This window comes from Hippichthys cyanospilos, chromosome 7, assembly GCF_059441005.1.
Source record: "Hippichthys cyanospilos isolate Australia breed blue-spotted pipefish chromosome 7, RoL_Hcya_1.0, whole genome shotgun sequence".
In the NCBI taxonomy this organism is placed as follows: domain Eukaryota; kingdom Metazoa; phylum Chordata; class Actinopteri; order Syngnathiformes; family Syngnathidae; genus Hippichthys; species Hippichthys cyanospilos.
Genome location: NC_142375.1, coordinates 6,544,621 through 6,556,899, shown reverse-complemented (window position 1 = coordinate 6,556,899; position 12,279 = coordinate 6,544,621). Strand labels below are relative to the sequence as shown.

General features: G+C 39.3%; 1 long non-coding RNA gene across 1 annotated transcript in view; it reads right to left on the bottom strand.

Moving 5' to 3' along the window:
* The window catches only part of LOC148420828 (uncharacterized), a 28,864-nt gene extending 24,756 nt beyond the window's left edge, over positions 1 to 4,108 (bottom strand). Inside the window, exon 1 of the long non-coding RNA XR_015866060.1 lies at positions 3,911 to 4,108. This is a non-coding gene — a long non-coding RNA (uncharacterized LOC148420828). The remainder of the gene's footprint in view (positions 1 to 3,910) is intronic.
* Positions 4,109 to 12,279: the final 8,171 nt, after the last annotated feature.

Below are 12,279 nucleotides of genomic sequence, written 5' to 3'. Positions count from 1 at the left end.
GGGGAGCAGATTTACGGCAGGTGTGGCAGCTTGTCACCGCTTGGCAATGCGGCCGGTCAGGTTGAAGGCACACGTGATGAAGCAGCTGACTCTCAGTCACATGCCCCATATATTCCCATATGCACAGTAGTGATAAACAGTTTCGTCAAGCTTCCTCTTCTCTTTTCAACATACAGTAAAGATGTAGCCTTTTACTGCCTCCTGGCTGTCTTGACTTACATTCATAACATGGTATTGTGCATAATGAATTAGCTTTTTTTTCCAACTGATTCATTTTATAATGAAAAAAAAAAATGTCGGGGAGAGGACAAAAGAAAAAAACACTCCCTTGCCATGCTGTTTTCTTGTACTGTACTTCCCTAATGACATGTCAGCCATATAATATCATCCTATTTACTACATGTGAGTGCTGTTGAAATAATGTCACGGGGTACCTCTTTATAGACGCTGTAGGAATAATTGTATGCCTACTTCAGCGACTACAATGCTTGCTGGGTGTTGGGTTGAATCGTGCATTTCATATCAGATAATCCAGAACCTGAAATTGGATGCAGCTGAAATTGGAGAGTAAAACACACATTCCAAATCACCTCAATCTTAACACATATTTAAATTGAACCCAACGCAAAAGCAAACATGAATAGTTTGACATGCACTTCATGCAGCTAGCCACCTCTAACACAATAATAAAAAGAATGATATGAAAAGTTAAAACAAGAAGAACACAATCAAGTAATTTTTACATTGGAAAAAATGCTTCTGTCCATTTCTCAGTGTTGATAGTTGATAGTTGATATTTGACACGTTGATAGTTCTTTTGACAATGATATCATCCCAGTTAAAGTAAATATGATAGTGTACTCATTTGAGCGTGCAATACTGGACTTTGACATTTGCACATCAGTCATTTTAACTACAATTCAATCTGGCTGTAAATGCTTTATGTCTTCAATTCTGATTTATCAGTGGTGATCCGTGCATTTTACACTTAGGTCTTCGGTGATTGGACCCCTCATGCACACACATTTTTCAGGGAATTTAAACATCAATAAACCTGCATCAGCAATTAAAACTTATTCTATGTGCCAAAACTTAGAATAAGTAATGCTAATTATTATTCAAATTATTTGTCCACGGCATTTTAATAAGTCTACAAAGAGCTGGCAAGCTTTAACAAGATTGTACGCTAAATTACAAATGGTAATTTAATAGATGGCGACACCTCCCCACCTTGAATCTCTGCGGGGGTCAAAGGATTTTACCTGTGCTGAGCAGCATCACAACAAAGCTAGATGCTAATGCTAACAGGCGTGCAAGTGTAGCGTTCCACTTTCTGTGACTGAGGCAATCAGCAAGCTATTTCGTACAATCTTGACAGCTGCTCACTTCTATTGTAAGTTGCAGTGCTCATCTGGACATTTCTTGTAAAAGAAATACGTTTTGTCTGTGAACATTTATTTGACGGTTCAAAAAAATCATCATTATATCTTCTTGCAGGCTGGATCCGGCTGAAAAACTCAATAATTTGATGGTATAGGCCCTATACCAGAACAGTACTGATTGTATCTACTGTTGTTCAGATGGCCTGGAACGTGACACCAAATACTTGTGCTGGGTATTGTGCCTTAAAAGTGTTTTGCAATATATTGCGATAAAGCAACTGCATATCACGATTTATATAACGATATATTGGGTAATGTTTCTATGAAAAAATAATCTGTGGCATATATATCAACAATGACTGAAAAAAACTAAAGGAAATAATTAGAAGAAAGAGTTTCTATTTATTCTCTTTCAGAAGCCGCATATCATTGACATCTCTGATCATCCATTAAACATTCTTTTTCCAAAGGAAGCAGCATATCCACATTATTTGATTCCAAGCATGACCTTGACTGTTTTGATATGTCCCCAGAAGTTAAGAATACCCTTTCAGATGGCACTGATGTGTCAGGAAGACAAAAGTAAGACATGTGTTTCTTACTGCACACCACTTAGTACTCTTCTTCTTCTGCCATTTTTGCTTTTCAACAGTTAAACAGATCTGTGACGTCACAGTAAAAAAATACTACAAAAACCAAGGAGAAATCTATTGTTCTAATTTATCAAATACAGTGAAACCTTGAGATACGGTCCCTCCTGTACAGTATTCATATGACGATAATTACTTAGCATACAAAGGAAACAAAATGAAATAAAACAAAACAATGCATATAATCTCAAAATTTCCGATTGAATTAAACACAACGAGAGATTGTACTGCTTGTTATGGCTTCTCGTTGAGGAGAAGTAGGAGCCAAACAATATTGCGCTACTCAGAAACACAAGCCTGAGATATGACTACAACGGCAGAAGTGAAGGAAATGCTATCTTGGAATCATAAAGTTTTCTTTTCCTGCTGTTTGCCCTCCTCCTCTGCCGCCACCTTTGCTTTGGAACATCGCCTCACTCGAAAGGTAATGTAGTTTAACATTTAATAAGCTGTTTTTGAAGCGCTTGGAATGACAGCACATAACCCCAGCACATATACCTTGGCGTTTCAATGCACAGTGGCTTTGGTACACTGACTTCACCCTTCCACTTATTTGGTATTATGTGTTTTGAAAATGGAAATCAGAGAGCAGCCAGTTTGTGTAGCAATAGCATAATAATAATAAGGCCGTTCTTCCTTGTTGAGGTTGTCAGTGAGTAAAAAGAGTCTTCCAGATTTTTTGTGGAGGCTGCCAAACCAGACTCAGGGCCCTATTGCCGCAGATAGACAGGCGCCTATGTGCTTGGCGTAAAAAACAGGCCAATCTTCATTTTAGTGCTGGGGAAAGTTTAGTTAAGCGTGTTTGTGATTCCGGGAGATACGCTACGCACCGCTGGGCATTCCAGCGCAGGCGACTGGCACATCTTGTCATTTGGCAACAGAAGGATAAAGTACAGTTTAGAAGTGCAAAAAGCATGTCTAACTTGTGGCACAAATGGTGTAACCAGATTTTTTTTAAATGAGGCGCAGGTAGACTGGTTCTTAGCTGTCTGGATATGTGTGATGAATGCTATTATCATTCATTCAAAAATATGACAGGTACATGTTATTGCCCCTTTTACATAGACCCCAGCGAGTTAATATCTGCTCCCACAGCGTCAATGACTGTGTGCACTTCGACCACCAAGATTTTATTGGGAATGGGGTGTTTCGATTGGAGGGTAGTCTGTTACGTTCCATCCCACAATGGCGCAAATCATCCTATTCTATCTGCGCAAGTGAAAAGACAAAAGGAAAAAAAAACTCCTCCCATGCACATTTTGACTGCGCTTTGTGCTAGATTTGCGCTAGGCATGAAAATAATGCTAGCAAATACTTTACAATCTTTTTTTTTTTTTTTACACAATAATTTTGTTTCATTATCTCTATCCCAAATCATTCAACTGAAATAAATAAAGTCTAAATATATTTACATATGTTTGATTAATAAAACAATAGAAGACATGAGTTTTTTGTTTTCCATTTTATATTACAATGTTGTTTGTTGAGATGCACTTGCGTGTGGTTCAAATGAAGACCCATTTTATTAATTGTGGAAAATTCTCATCACATGATATATCATGCAAATTTTTGGATAGACAGCACAGAAAACGCATGACAAACAGGAATACTTTCAAATGGATTGCAGACAGCTTCAAAGATAATCCCGATAAATAAATACTGAGGATCTGCCGCACCATTCCTGGTGTTTTTGAATGTGCTTGTGAACATGAATTCAATAGAGGTTGGGGTGGCTGGGTTGGTGTCAGGCGTAGGATGCAAAATGAGCAAGAAAAATACATGACATGAAATGAAAGATGATCAAAATGGGCATGAGATGTAAAAGAAAGGGTGGGGGCTTTTCTTTTGTCTGAGCTGCAGCCTGTTTCATTAACGTACCAGCTAGCTTTCCTCCTCCTCCTCGCTGAATCCCCGGCTCCGGTCGGTGAGCCCGGTTACCATCCTAATGGCAGCTCTGTATTCATTATCACCTCCGCATACGCCTCCACACCCCCACTCTGTTCAGGATGATGGGGGGGCTGCTGTAATTGATAATTAAGGAGCAATAACACAGCGGTCACTGTAATCGCACTGCGGGAGCCATCCCCAACTCACCAACACGCATACACCCGTGCGCGCGCTCACGCACACACAAACACACACACGTACACACACACTGTAGTTAACCCATAGATGACCTCCACATATCCATATAACCAAGGCACATGTACTGTATAAACACTTTGGATAAGAACCTCTAAATCATTGAAGGACAAATGGTGGTGAGTGTATCGGCTTTCTTGATCTGGTCAGGCTTAATTCATGGGCCGCCGAGGGTTGCCCGAGTGTCGCCAGACGTTGCCAGACATTCCCAGCTTCAGACAATTTCACTCTGAAAATGTACTTCTCAAATTTACCAGAAAAAAGGTTACACTTAACCAATTTTATCCTTTTGGTTAAAACAACTTCGAAAATCTATGAATTGCAGAATTGTAGTGTTTTCAGTCAATCTCCTGTATATTGGTGATAGGGCCATCCAATTCAAAATGATCATTCACATCTGTAGGACAAGTCAAGTTTATTTGGATAGCCCTGAATCACCACAGTCTCACAGAACAGCTATTCACACCAGAGACAATCTCGAGCAGAGGTTCTTAACCCTGTTGGAGATACCGAACCCCAAGAACTTTATATGCGTATTCACTGAACCCTTCCTTGGTGAAAAAAAAAAAAAAGGTTTCTTTTATTTTCAAATTATACTGGGGGCACAAAATGAGTAGTGTATGAACATCACCTTGTTTAAAGAACAAAACCAAGACAGCATATGCACTTGCAACAAATCAAAAAAAAAAAAAAAAAAACTCTGCTGTTGCATTTAAGAGACCAGTTTCAGATATGCGTGCCTTTACCTTGGAAAGTGCCACTCTCATGTCAATGAGAAATTACCCACAGCATTGACCGGCCAAGCAATGTAACATCATCTGCAGGCAGGGATGGCCAAGCGGGACGTGTCGTCATGGATTGCCACAACGAGTTTTGTGTCTTGATCGCCGCAGCGGAGGCTTCATTGAACCCCTGAGACCGACACACCAAACCGCAAGGGTTCGATCGAACCCAGGTTAAGAACCACTGACTTAGAGTGTTCAATTTAACTACCATGCAAGTGTCTGTTATGTGGGAGGATACACGAGTACCCTTACAGGAATTGCTGTACTACAGACTCAGAACCTGGATCTCCGGTTGGCAGATATGCCAACCAGTTGACTGATCATGCTTTACGGAATTTGACCACATATTTCAAGATCTAGCTAAATTGTAATTTTACGAACAAGCTCTTACTTGTTTCCGTTTTCCTTTATTCTTTTAAACTGATTGATTAGAATGATCTAAATAAAAACTAATGGAGTAAATTACAATCAATTATTTCATAATACACTTGTTCTCTAAATCTATATCCACGCCCCACCACAAAAGACAACAGCTATTGATGTGATGAGAAGTGCCAGAATTTCAAAGTGTGTATGTAATGGAGTAGATGTTTAAGTGAAGCGTGTGCCGAGGCTCGATTCATTTAGGGGAGGGGTCGGAAATGATTGCGTCCAAAGCCTTGCTAACTGGCTGTATCGTGTGACAGCACATTGCTTGACAGCAATATACTGTACACCATTTTTAATGTTCTCGGCCTGCATAAGCCCTTGACAGATGACATTTGGAACTGTCCGTACTCTTGAATCTTGACTCCTTAATCATATACTGGAAGCAATTACACACAGGAAATAGTTTGTGTGTTATGAATAATTTTAATAATATTTTTAGTTATTCTTTGGTCATTCATTTTTGTAGTACAAAATTTGTAAAACAAAATATTTCCAGTGCTAAAACAGAAACCAATACATCATATAGTTTGTGTGTGCATCTATGATTACACTCTTGTCCAGCTGGTGTTATCATATGGACATTGCACTTAGATAGTGCTTTACTACCTACCTCAGGTCCTCAACGCACTCACACTGACAACTCATTTACTGACACAATCACACACCAGAGGTGGTAAACTCCGTTATGTAGCCGCAGCTGTTGATAGAGATGAGTCTGCAAAATACAACCAAAAACACCAGAAACACATGACTCAGACAGAGTGGGACTCCAAATGTCGACCTTTTGGTTACTGGACGACTGCCTGAGCCACGGCCGTATATGCTGTCGTAAGCACATGAAGCTGCAAGAAATGAACCCTTACTCGAACCAACTGGCTGATATGATTTTTTTTGGGTGCTCGATGTAACCAATTTCATTGCCTGTTTAGCCTAACCAATAGCATTAGAAATTCACAAGCTGCTCATGAAGGCCACGGTGGTACTTTGTGCCTGTGGGCAACATATTGGTCACACTTGTTGTAGTGCATAGTACATGTTTCCTTTTAATTAGAAACATTTGGATCTACCCACAGTTTACCTTCTGGCAAATATCATGATATTTTTTCCTATTTTGTTGATCTTCAGATTTGTTTTCTTTATTTTTATATGCTAAACATAGGCTTGTAGACCTCAAACAATGAGATGTTGAAATGAACCTTATATACTGTCATATTTCAAAACATACAATGGAAGTATCGAACAATAAAAAGAAGACACAGGAAGAAGCAGAGGTAAAGTGAAGAGCCGAGTCTAGAGATGAAACAAGGCAACACAAATGTTAATTCAGACAAATCAATACATAGACAGGGTTGCTTATTGATTACTCATGAGGGAGACTCTTTTCCATTGGCAACATTGTTGCCTGTGCAGATCTTATTAACATCTCACTAGATAACATTTAACCAACCACAAATGTTTTTTATAATTAGGCCCAAATAAAGTGATGGTTATTCCAGATGCAAAAAAGTATTTTTTTCTCAAGTAAATGAAAAGAAATGAGTAATATTTCAAAAAACTCCATGCTGTTGTAGAGGGTTTGGGTGTGTATAGATTTGTCAAGTTTAATCAAGCTGTCATTGCTGAACCCCATCCTGTCATACACTGTGACGGAGAGATGACGGGGACGAGAGAAGGATAGAAATGATTGCTGAGGCTTACCTCCCTCTCTGTCTGCTTTTCAAACTCATTTAGTGTGGTATGGAGAATTCAATCTACCGTACGGTAGCCTACGTGGGATGTAATTACAGAAAGAAATAGGGGGATGCAGCCTCCACTAATTAGCCAGAAAGAACTGATGGTTGCATACAGTATGCACTGTATGGTATGCATGCATGTGGGCAGCACAGGTGAGATTTCCTCATTAGTAGGAACATACTGTGGTATTACTGCCATTTTGTATCTTCAATCTGAGTCGTTCTTAACTAATCTTAGAATATATGATTTTTGAATCCATCCATCCATCCATTCTCTCTCCCTCCCTTCACGTAGATTGGGCAGGAAACCCAATCTGAGAGGGCAACAACCTCTTGCTGCTCAGCCACTTCATCCAGCTCTTTGGTGTTATCCTGAGGTGCTCCCAGGCCCCCCAGGAGACATAATAATCCTCTAGTGTGTCCAAAGTCTTTCCTGGGCCTCCTTCAAGTGACTAACCATTGACTAACCCTAACTCTAACGTGACCAGAACACCTCAGGTGTCCATGATACATCAAAATTGGATCTTGTCTTGCTCTCACTCTCACTCTCACTGGCTAAGATTCTCAACCTATTTCTAAGGAAAACACCTCACCAGGCATCTCACACTTACAACCAGCTTCCGAACCTGGCAATCAGACCACCAAGCTCCTCACCCTTGGCCCCACTCAGCTCACACTTTGTCCGACCCCCTTGGCCTCTTCCACGGACGATGAGCCTATGGGGAAGGGTGCACGGGTTGTGGGAGATACTATGCAGCTGAGCTGCTTGTGGCTGGCCTCACTACCGGATGCATGCTGACAAGTCCTGCCTTCAGAGCTGAGCTCTAGTAAAAACTAAATCACTGTTCTGTCATCACTAGGGTCGTCTGAGTTGTTCTTTGTCTGACCCTTAACCCAAGATCTGTATTCCCTGGAAGACTCAACCAAGTTCCTAGAGTTAGCAAACACAATTCCCAACACTGAAACGAGGCTCAAAGACAGGTTTGAAAAATCAAAATATACATAACAATTTCTGGAGAAATTAAGTGAAACACTGATTGAAACATTATTGAACGTGGAAAGAATTCAAAATTATTTGTAATGCTCCTAAGAAATATGGAATGAAAGGAAAAAGTTGTAAGTATGTTGTTATCAGAATTTTTAAAATGTGAAAAGTATTTATATTTAACGTATTTTAGATAGGAGTGGCTCGATGATGCAGGTACTCGAGTTCAAAATCCACCTTGCTCTGGCCTTCCTGTGTGCAGTTCCTCAAGCCCTTGTGGGTTCTGTCCGGGCACTCCAGCTTCCTCCCACACTCAACAAAACGTGCATGGCAGGTGTATTGGACAAACTAAATTGTCCTTAGGTGTGATTGGCTGTGTGAATGGTTGTTTGTGTGCCGTCCAATTGGCTGGCAAACAGTTCAGGGTGTCCCTGCCTACTGCCCATAGACATCCATCCATCCATCCATCCATCCATCCATCCATCCATCCATCCATCCATCCATCTATCATTTTGGATAAAAGAAGCAAGCAGACTGACCCAACGTTTGAATCCATCCTTGTTCACACACAGGGGTGTTAAGATGAGCTATTCTTCTGTTCCCTGCTTTACTTCTGAAGTTGATTGGATGTCGCATGTCACATGTTGTGTCTTGTCAGTCTGAACACATCCTAGATTTTGCATTTGCATAGATCTGCATTTCAAACGCGTCGCTTGTTACGCCATCCAAACTCGGGCTGAACAAAGCATTATAAATTTTCACTTTCAGCCACAGCATAAGAATGAAAGAAAGATAAAATGCAGCCACTCTGTATAGACTAATGTAATGACGAATGTAATGAATATTTGGCACACTGATAATTGTTTCCAGGGTGAAATGAATGAGTCGAATATTTTCACAGCATTTTGAAATGACATGAATGTACAATGTTGAACGTGCAATTGCAGTAAATGTAATACAACATTTGAGGGAATCTAAGTTTCAGTGGGAAATGAAAGAGGATATTTGGGGTTAAACGGGGTAAAACTCGCCCCTATGGGGTGACTTTTTGCAATTTGTTAAAATTGAAATTATGTGAATCCTAATGATTATACAGAAGACACTTGTGAAAAAAGTGTAAGGAATAAGAACATCGAAAAATATGTCAAGACTTTCAGGCTTTACACAATCTTCATACAATGAAAGATCAAAATATCATACAAAAATAAAACACATAGTAAGATTCTCTTTGCATTGTGAAAATGACCTTCAGTCATATATTAGTCACCAGTGTTGGGCAAGTTACTTCAAAACATTATTTAGTACATACTTACAACTTATTGTTATACTTACACTTATTATTACTTATTATGTACTACTTATTATCTTTTACCTATCATTTACTTATTATTTATTACTTATTACTGTGGTCAAAGTAATTAGATACATTACAATATTACTGTATTTGAAATGTAATGCATACTACTGTAGCTCATTAAGCTCTGTACACACACAGAGATGTATGTTTCAAAAATAGATGGTTTCAGTGACACTAAAGTTAGCAGCTTGCCTTTATAATTAAAATGTTTAACATGCTGGCTGACATGAGATTTGTAGGCTTCATCTTGATACACATTGACCAGAACTATTTATAGACTATTATTAATTGCAATTGTACAGTGAAAATTAGCATTAGCTTACCTTGTCATTATTGCTAGTTGCAATAGGGATCTTGCTGACACTGTTTCCAAAGGCTGGTGAATCCATGGTGGAAAGCGACAGCATATCTCCTAACAAATCTTCTAATCTCTTGATGTGGAAGTGTCATCCCGCAATGGGAGAGCACAATCCTCTGTGTGTTTTCTTTTCGCTAATTTCATGTTTTATGGCCCCGCTCTAACTGGTTTGTCAAATTACTGGTCCTATTTTGCAAAGTGGACAGCTTTTAGGTGTCACGCACAAAGTGCGCCACACGATTATATTTTTCTTGTCTTTAACCGCTGATGAATTGAAAGTAATGGTCTTATGTCTATTAACGTGTACATATTGTCCATATTCAACCTGCCGTTTCATCTCAGCTGTTATAGATCAGCAAGTAAATATTTTGCCCCGGACGTTTCTCCCCCGAAATCGCTTTGTTTTTGGCTAATTTTGGGGGGAAAAAAACCCCCACCCCTTTCAGGCTAAAAATGCATTGTAATGCATTATTTTACTCTCAATTGTAACGAGTTTGATAGTACTATGCTTTTGTGTGTAATATATTACATTACCGCATTACAGTAAAAAGTAATATGATACAGTAATTACATTACCTTTGTAATGCATTACTTCCAACACTGCTAGTTACTGTTTAACAGAGTCGGGTATAGTGATGGAAATCGCATTTGTTGAAGTGTGAGCAAACGCAACACTTGTGTGGGGGCGCCATATGTTGCAAAATGGCAGCTCAGAGGGACTGAGACGTTTGCGTGTATGAGCAAAAGACAGAGACAGTTTGAAGACGAAACTGTAGCAGAGCTGTCAGAGCAGGGTGTGTCACTTAGAGCGGACGAAACATGACATACTCCAGCTTTCACACACTCCCTCCTTTATCCATCTCACTGTGGCAGAGTGCCACCGTCTTTGCTCTTTTAGATAGAGAAGTCTTTGTTGGACACTGGCATTTTCCTCTTGCATGAAACAAGACAAGAGTACGGCTTGTTTTCACTCTGGCTAAGGCTGAACTAGAATCACATCAAATACTGTGACACCCCCCTCCGTTTTCCTTCGTCCTTCCAATTTCAATGAGACATAATATTTTGTACACAGCAAAAAGACCAAACGCACACATACAGAAACCCACATGGTGCTACGCCTCTGTCGCCCGGAAAAAAAGCTCACATTGAATAAAAACCAGTCAGTAACAAGCAAGAATTGCCACACATACACACATCAATTGTACACACACACGCACACTGAGTAGATGTTGCACCCCTGAGCTTAGCTGTGTGGAATGAGGCCACTTTCAAGTGTTTTAAAACATCCTCCCAACACTATCTGTTCACAGTGAGAAGACCACACACAATTTGTGTCTTGTGATGCATGCATTCTCACAATAATACACAAATATAAAGATATACAGTAAAATAATGACAGACTGCACAAATATAAAGATATACAGTAAAATAATGACAGACTGTTTAAAGGTAGACACGCGGTTCGCATGTTTGCCTCACAGTTGAGTGGTTAAGACAAACAGAATAAGACCTAACATTTTAATATTTTAATCAACTACTGGATACGTTTTTTTTTTTTTTCAATTTAGAAGTTTCTCTATTTAGATTAAACCAGTAAGACTTGATAATCAATGTCAAGCTATCTTCACTTTGTGTATCTTTTTTTTTTTTTGCACATCTTATTGACAAGAATGCCTATTGGATGTGTCTTGGCCTGTGTGAAGCACACTGAGTTGCCTTGTGTCTGAAATGTGTTATATCAACAAAGCTGCCTTGCCTCACCGAAAATGTGAATTGACAGTCTATTGCCAAAATAAACATTCAGCTCTGTTCCATACCAAGCACCTAACTCTTATTTCACAAGTTGTCTGTATTTAGTACATTACCAATCACATACAATGCTGAGCAGTGTGATGGTTTTGTACCCTTTAAAAAAACCTATTTGATCGGCGCCCAACGTATGTTGAAAACGATGCAGCTTCTGCAGCTGGAAACCAAAGACATGTTCAAACGCTTAATACTGGTTTGTAATCACACTAACCCATCTCTCTAAGAATTCAAGTTGATGCATTTGTGATACCTCGATGGAAGGATTCAAAGTCCTTTCAGCTCATAGCGCAGCATGTGTGGGGGTGGTTTACATTATGTCACAAAAGTGAAACTGAATGTTTGAATAAAATGGTGGTTTTATGAAAGGTCTATGCCACTCCTTTTACATACCAGTCCTATTGGCTTTTTGCCTAACAAGTTTGTGATATAAACTCATCAACAAACCATCTGCTTTATGGCACTGTAGCACAGATTGGACACTAACTTTAACAATTTTATAAGATTGTGGGTGAGATAAGACAAAACATTCTGTTTGGACTTGTCAATGTATTTATGCATATCAAACATGATTGACTATGTAGAAATAACTTCAAAATACATTATAGTAAATAAGACGGTGGTGCTCATTCTTTATTGTTACAGAAGAAAC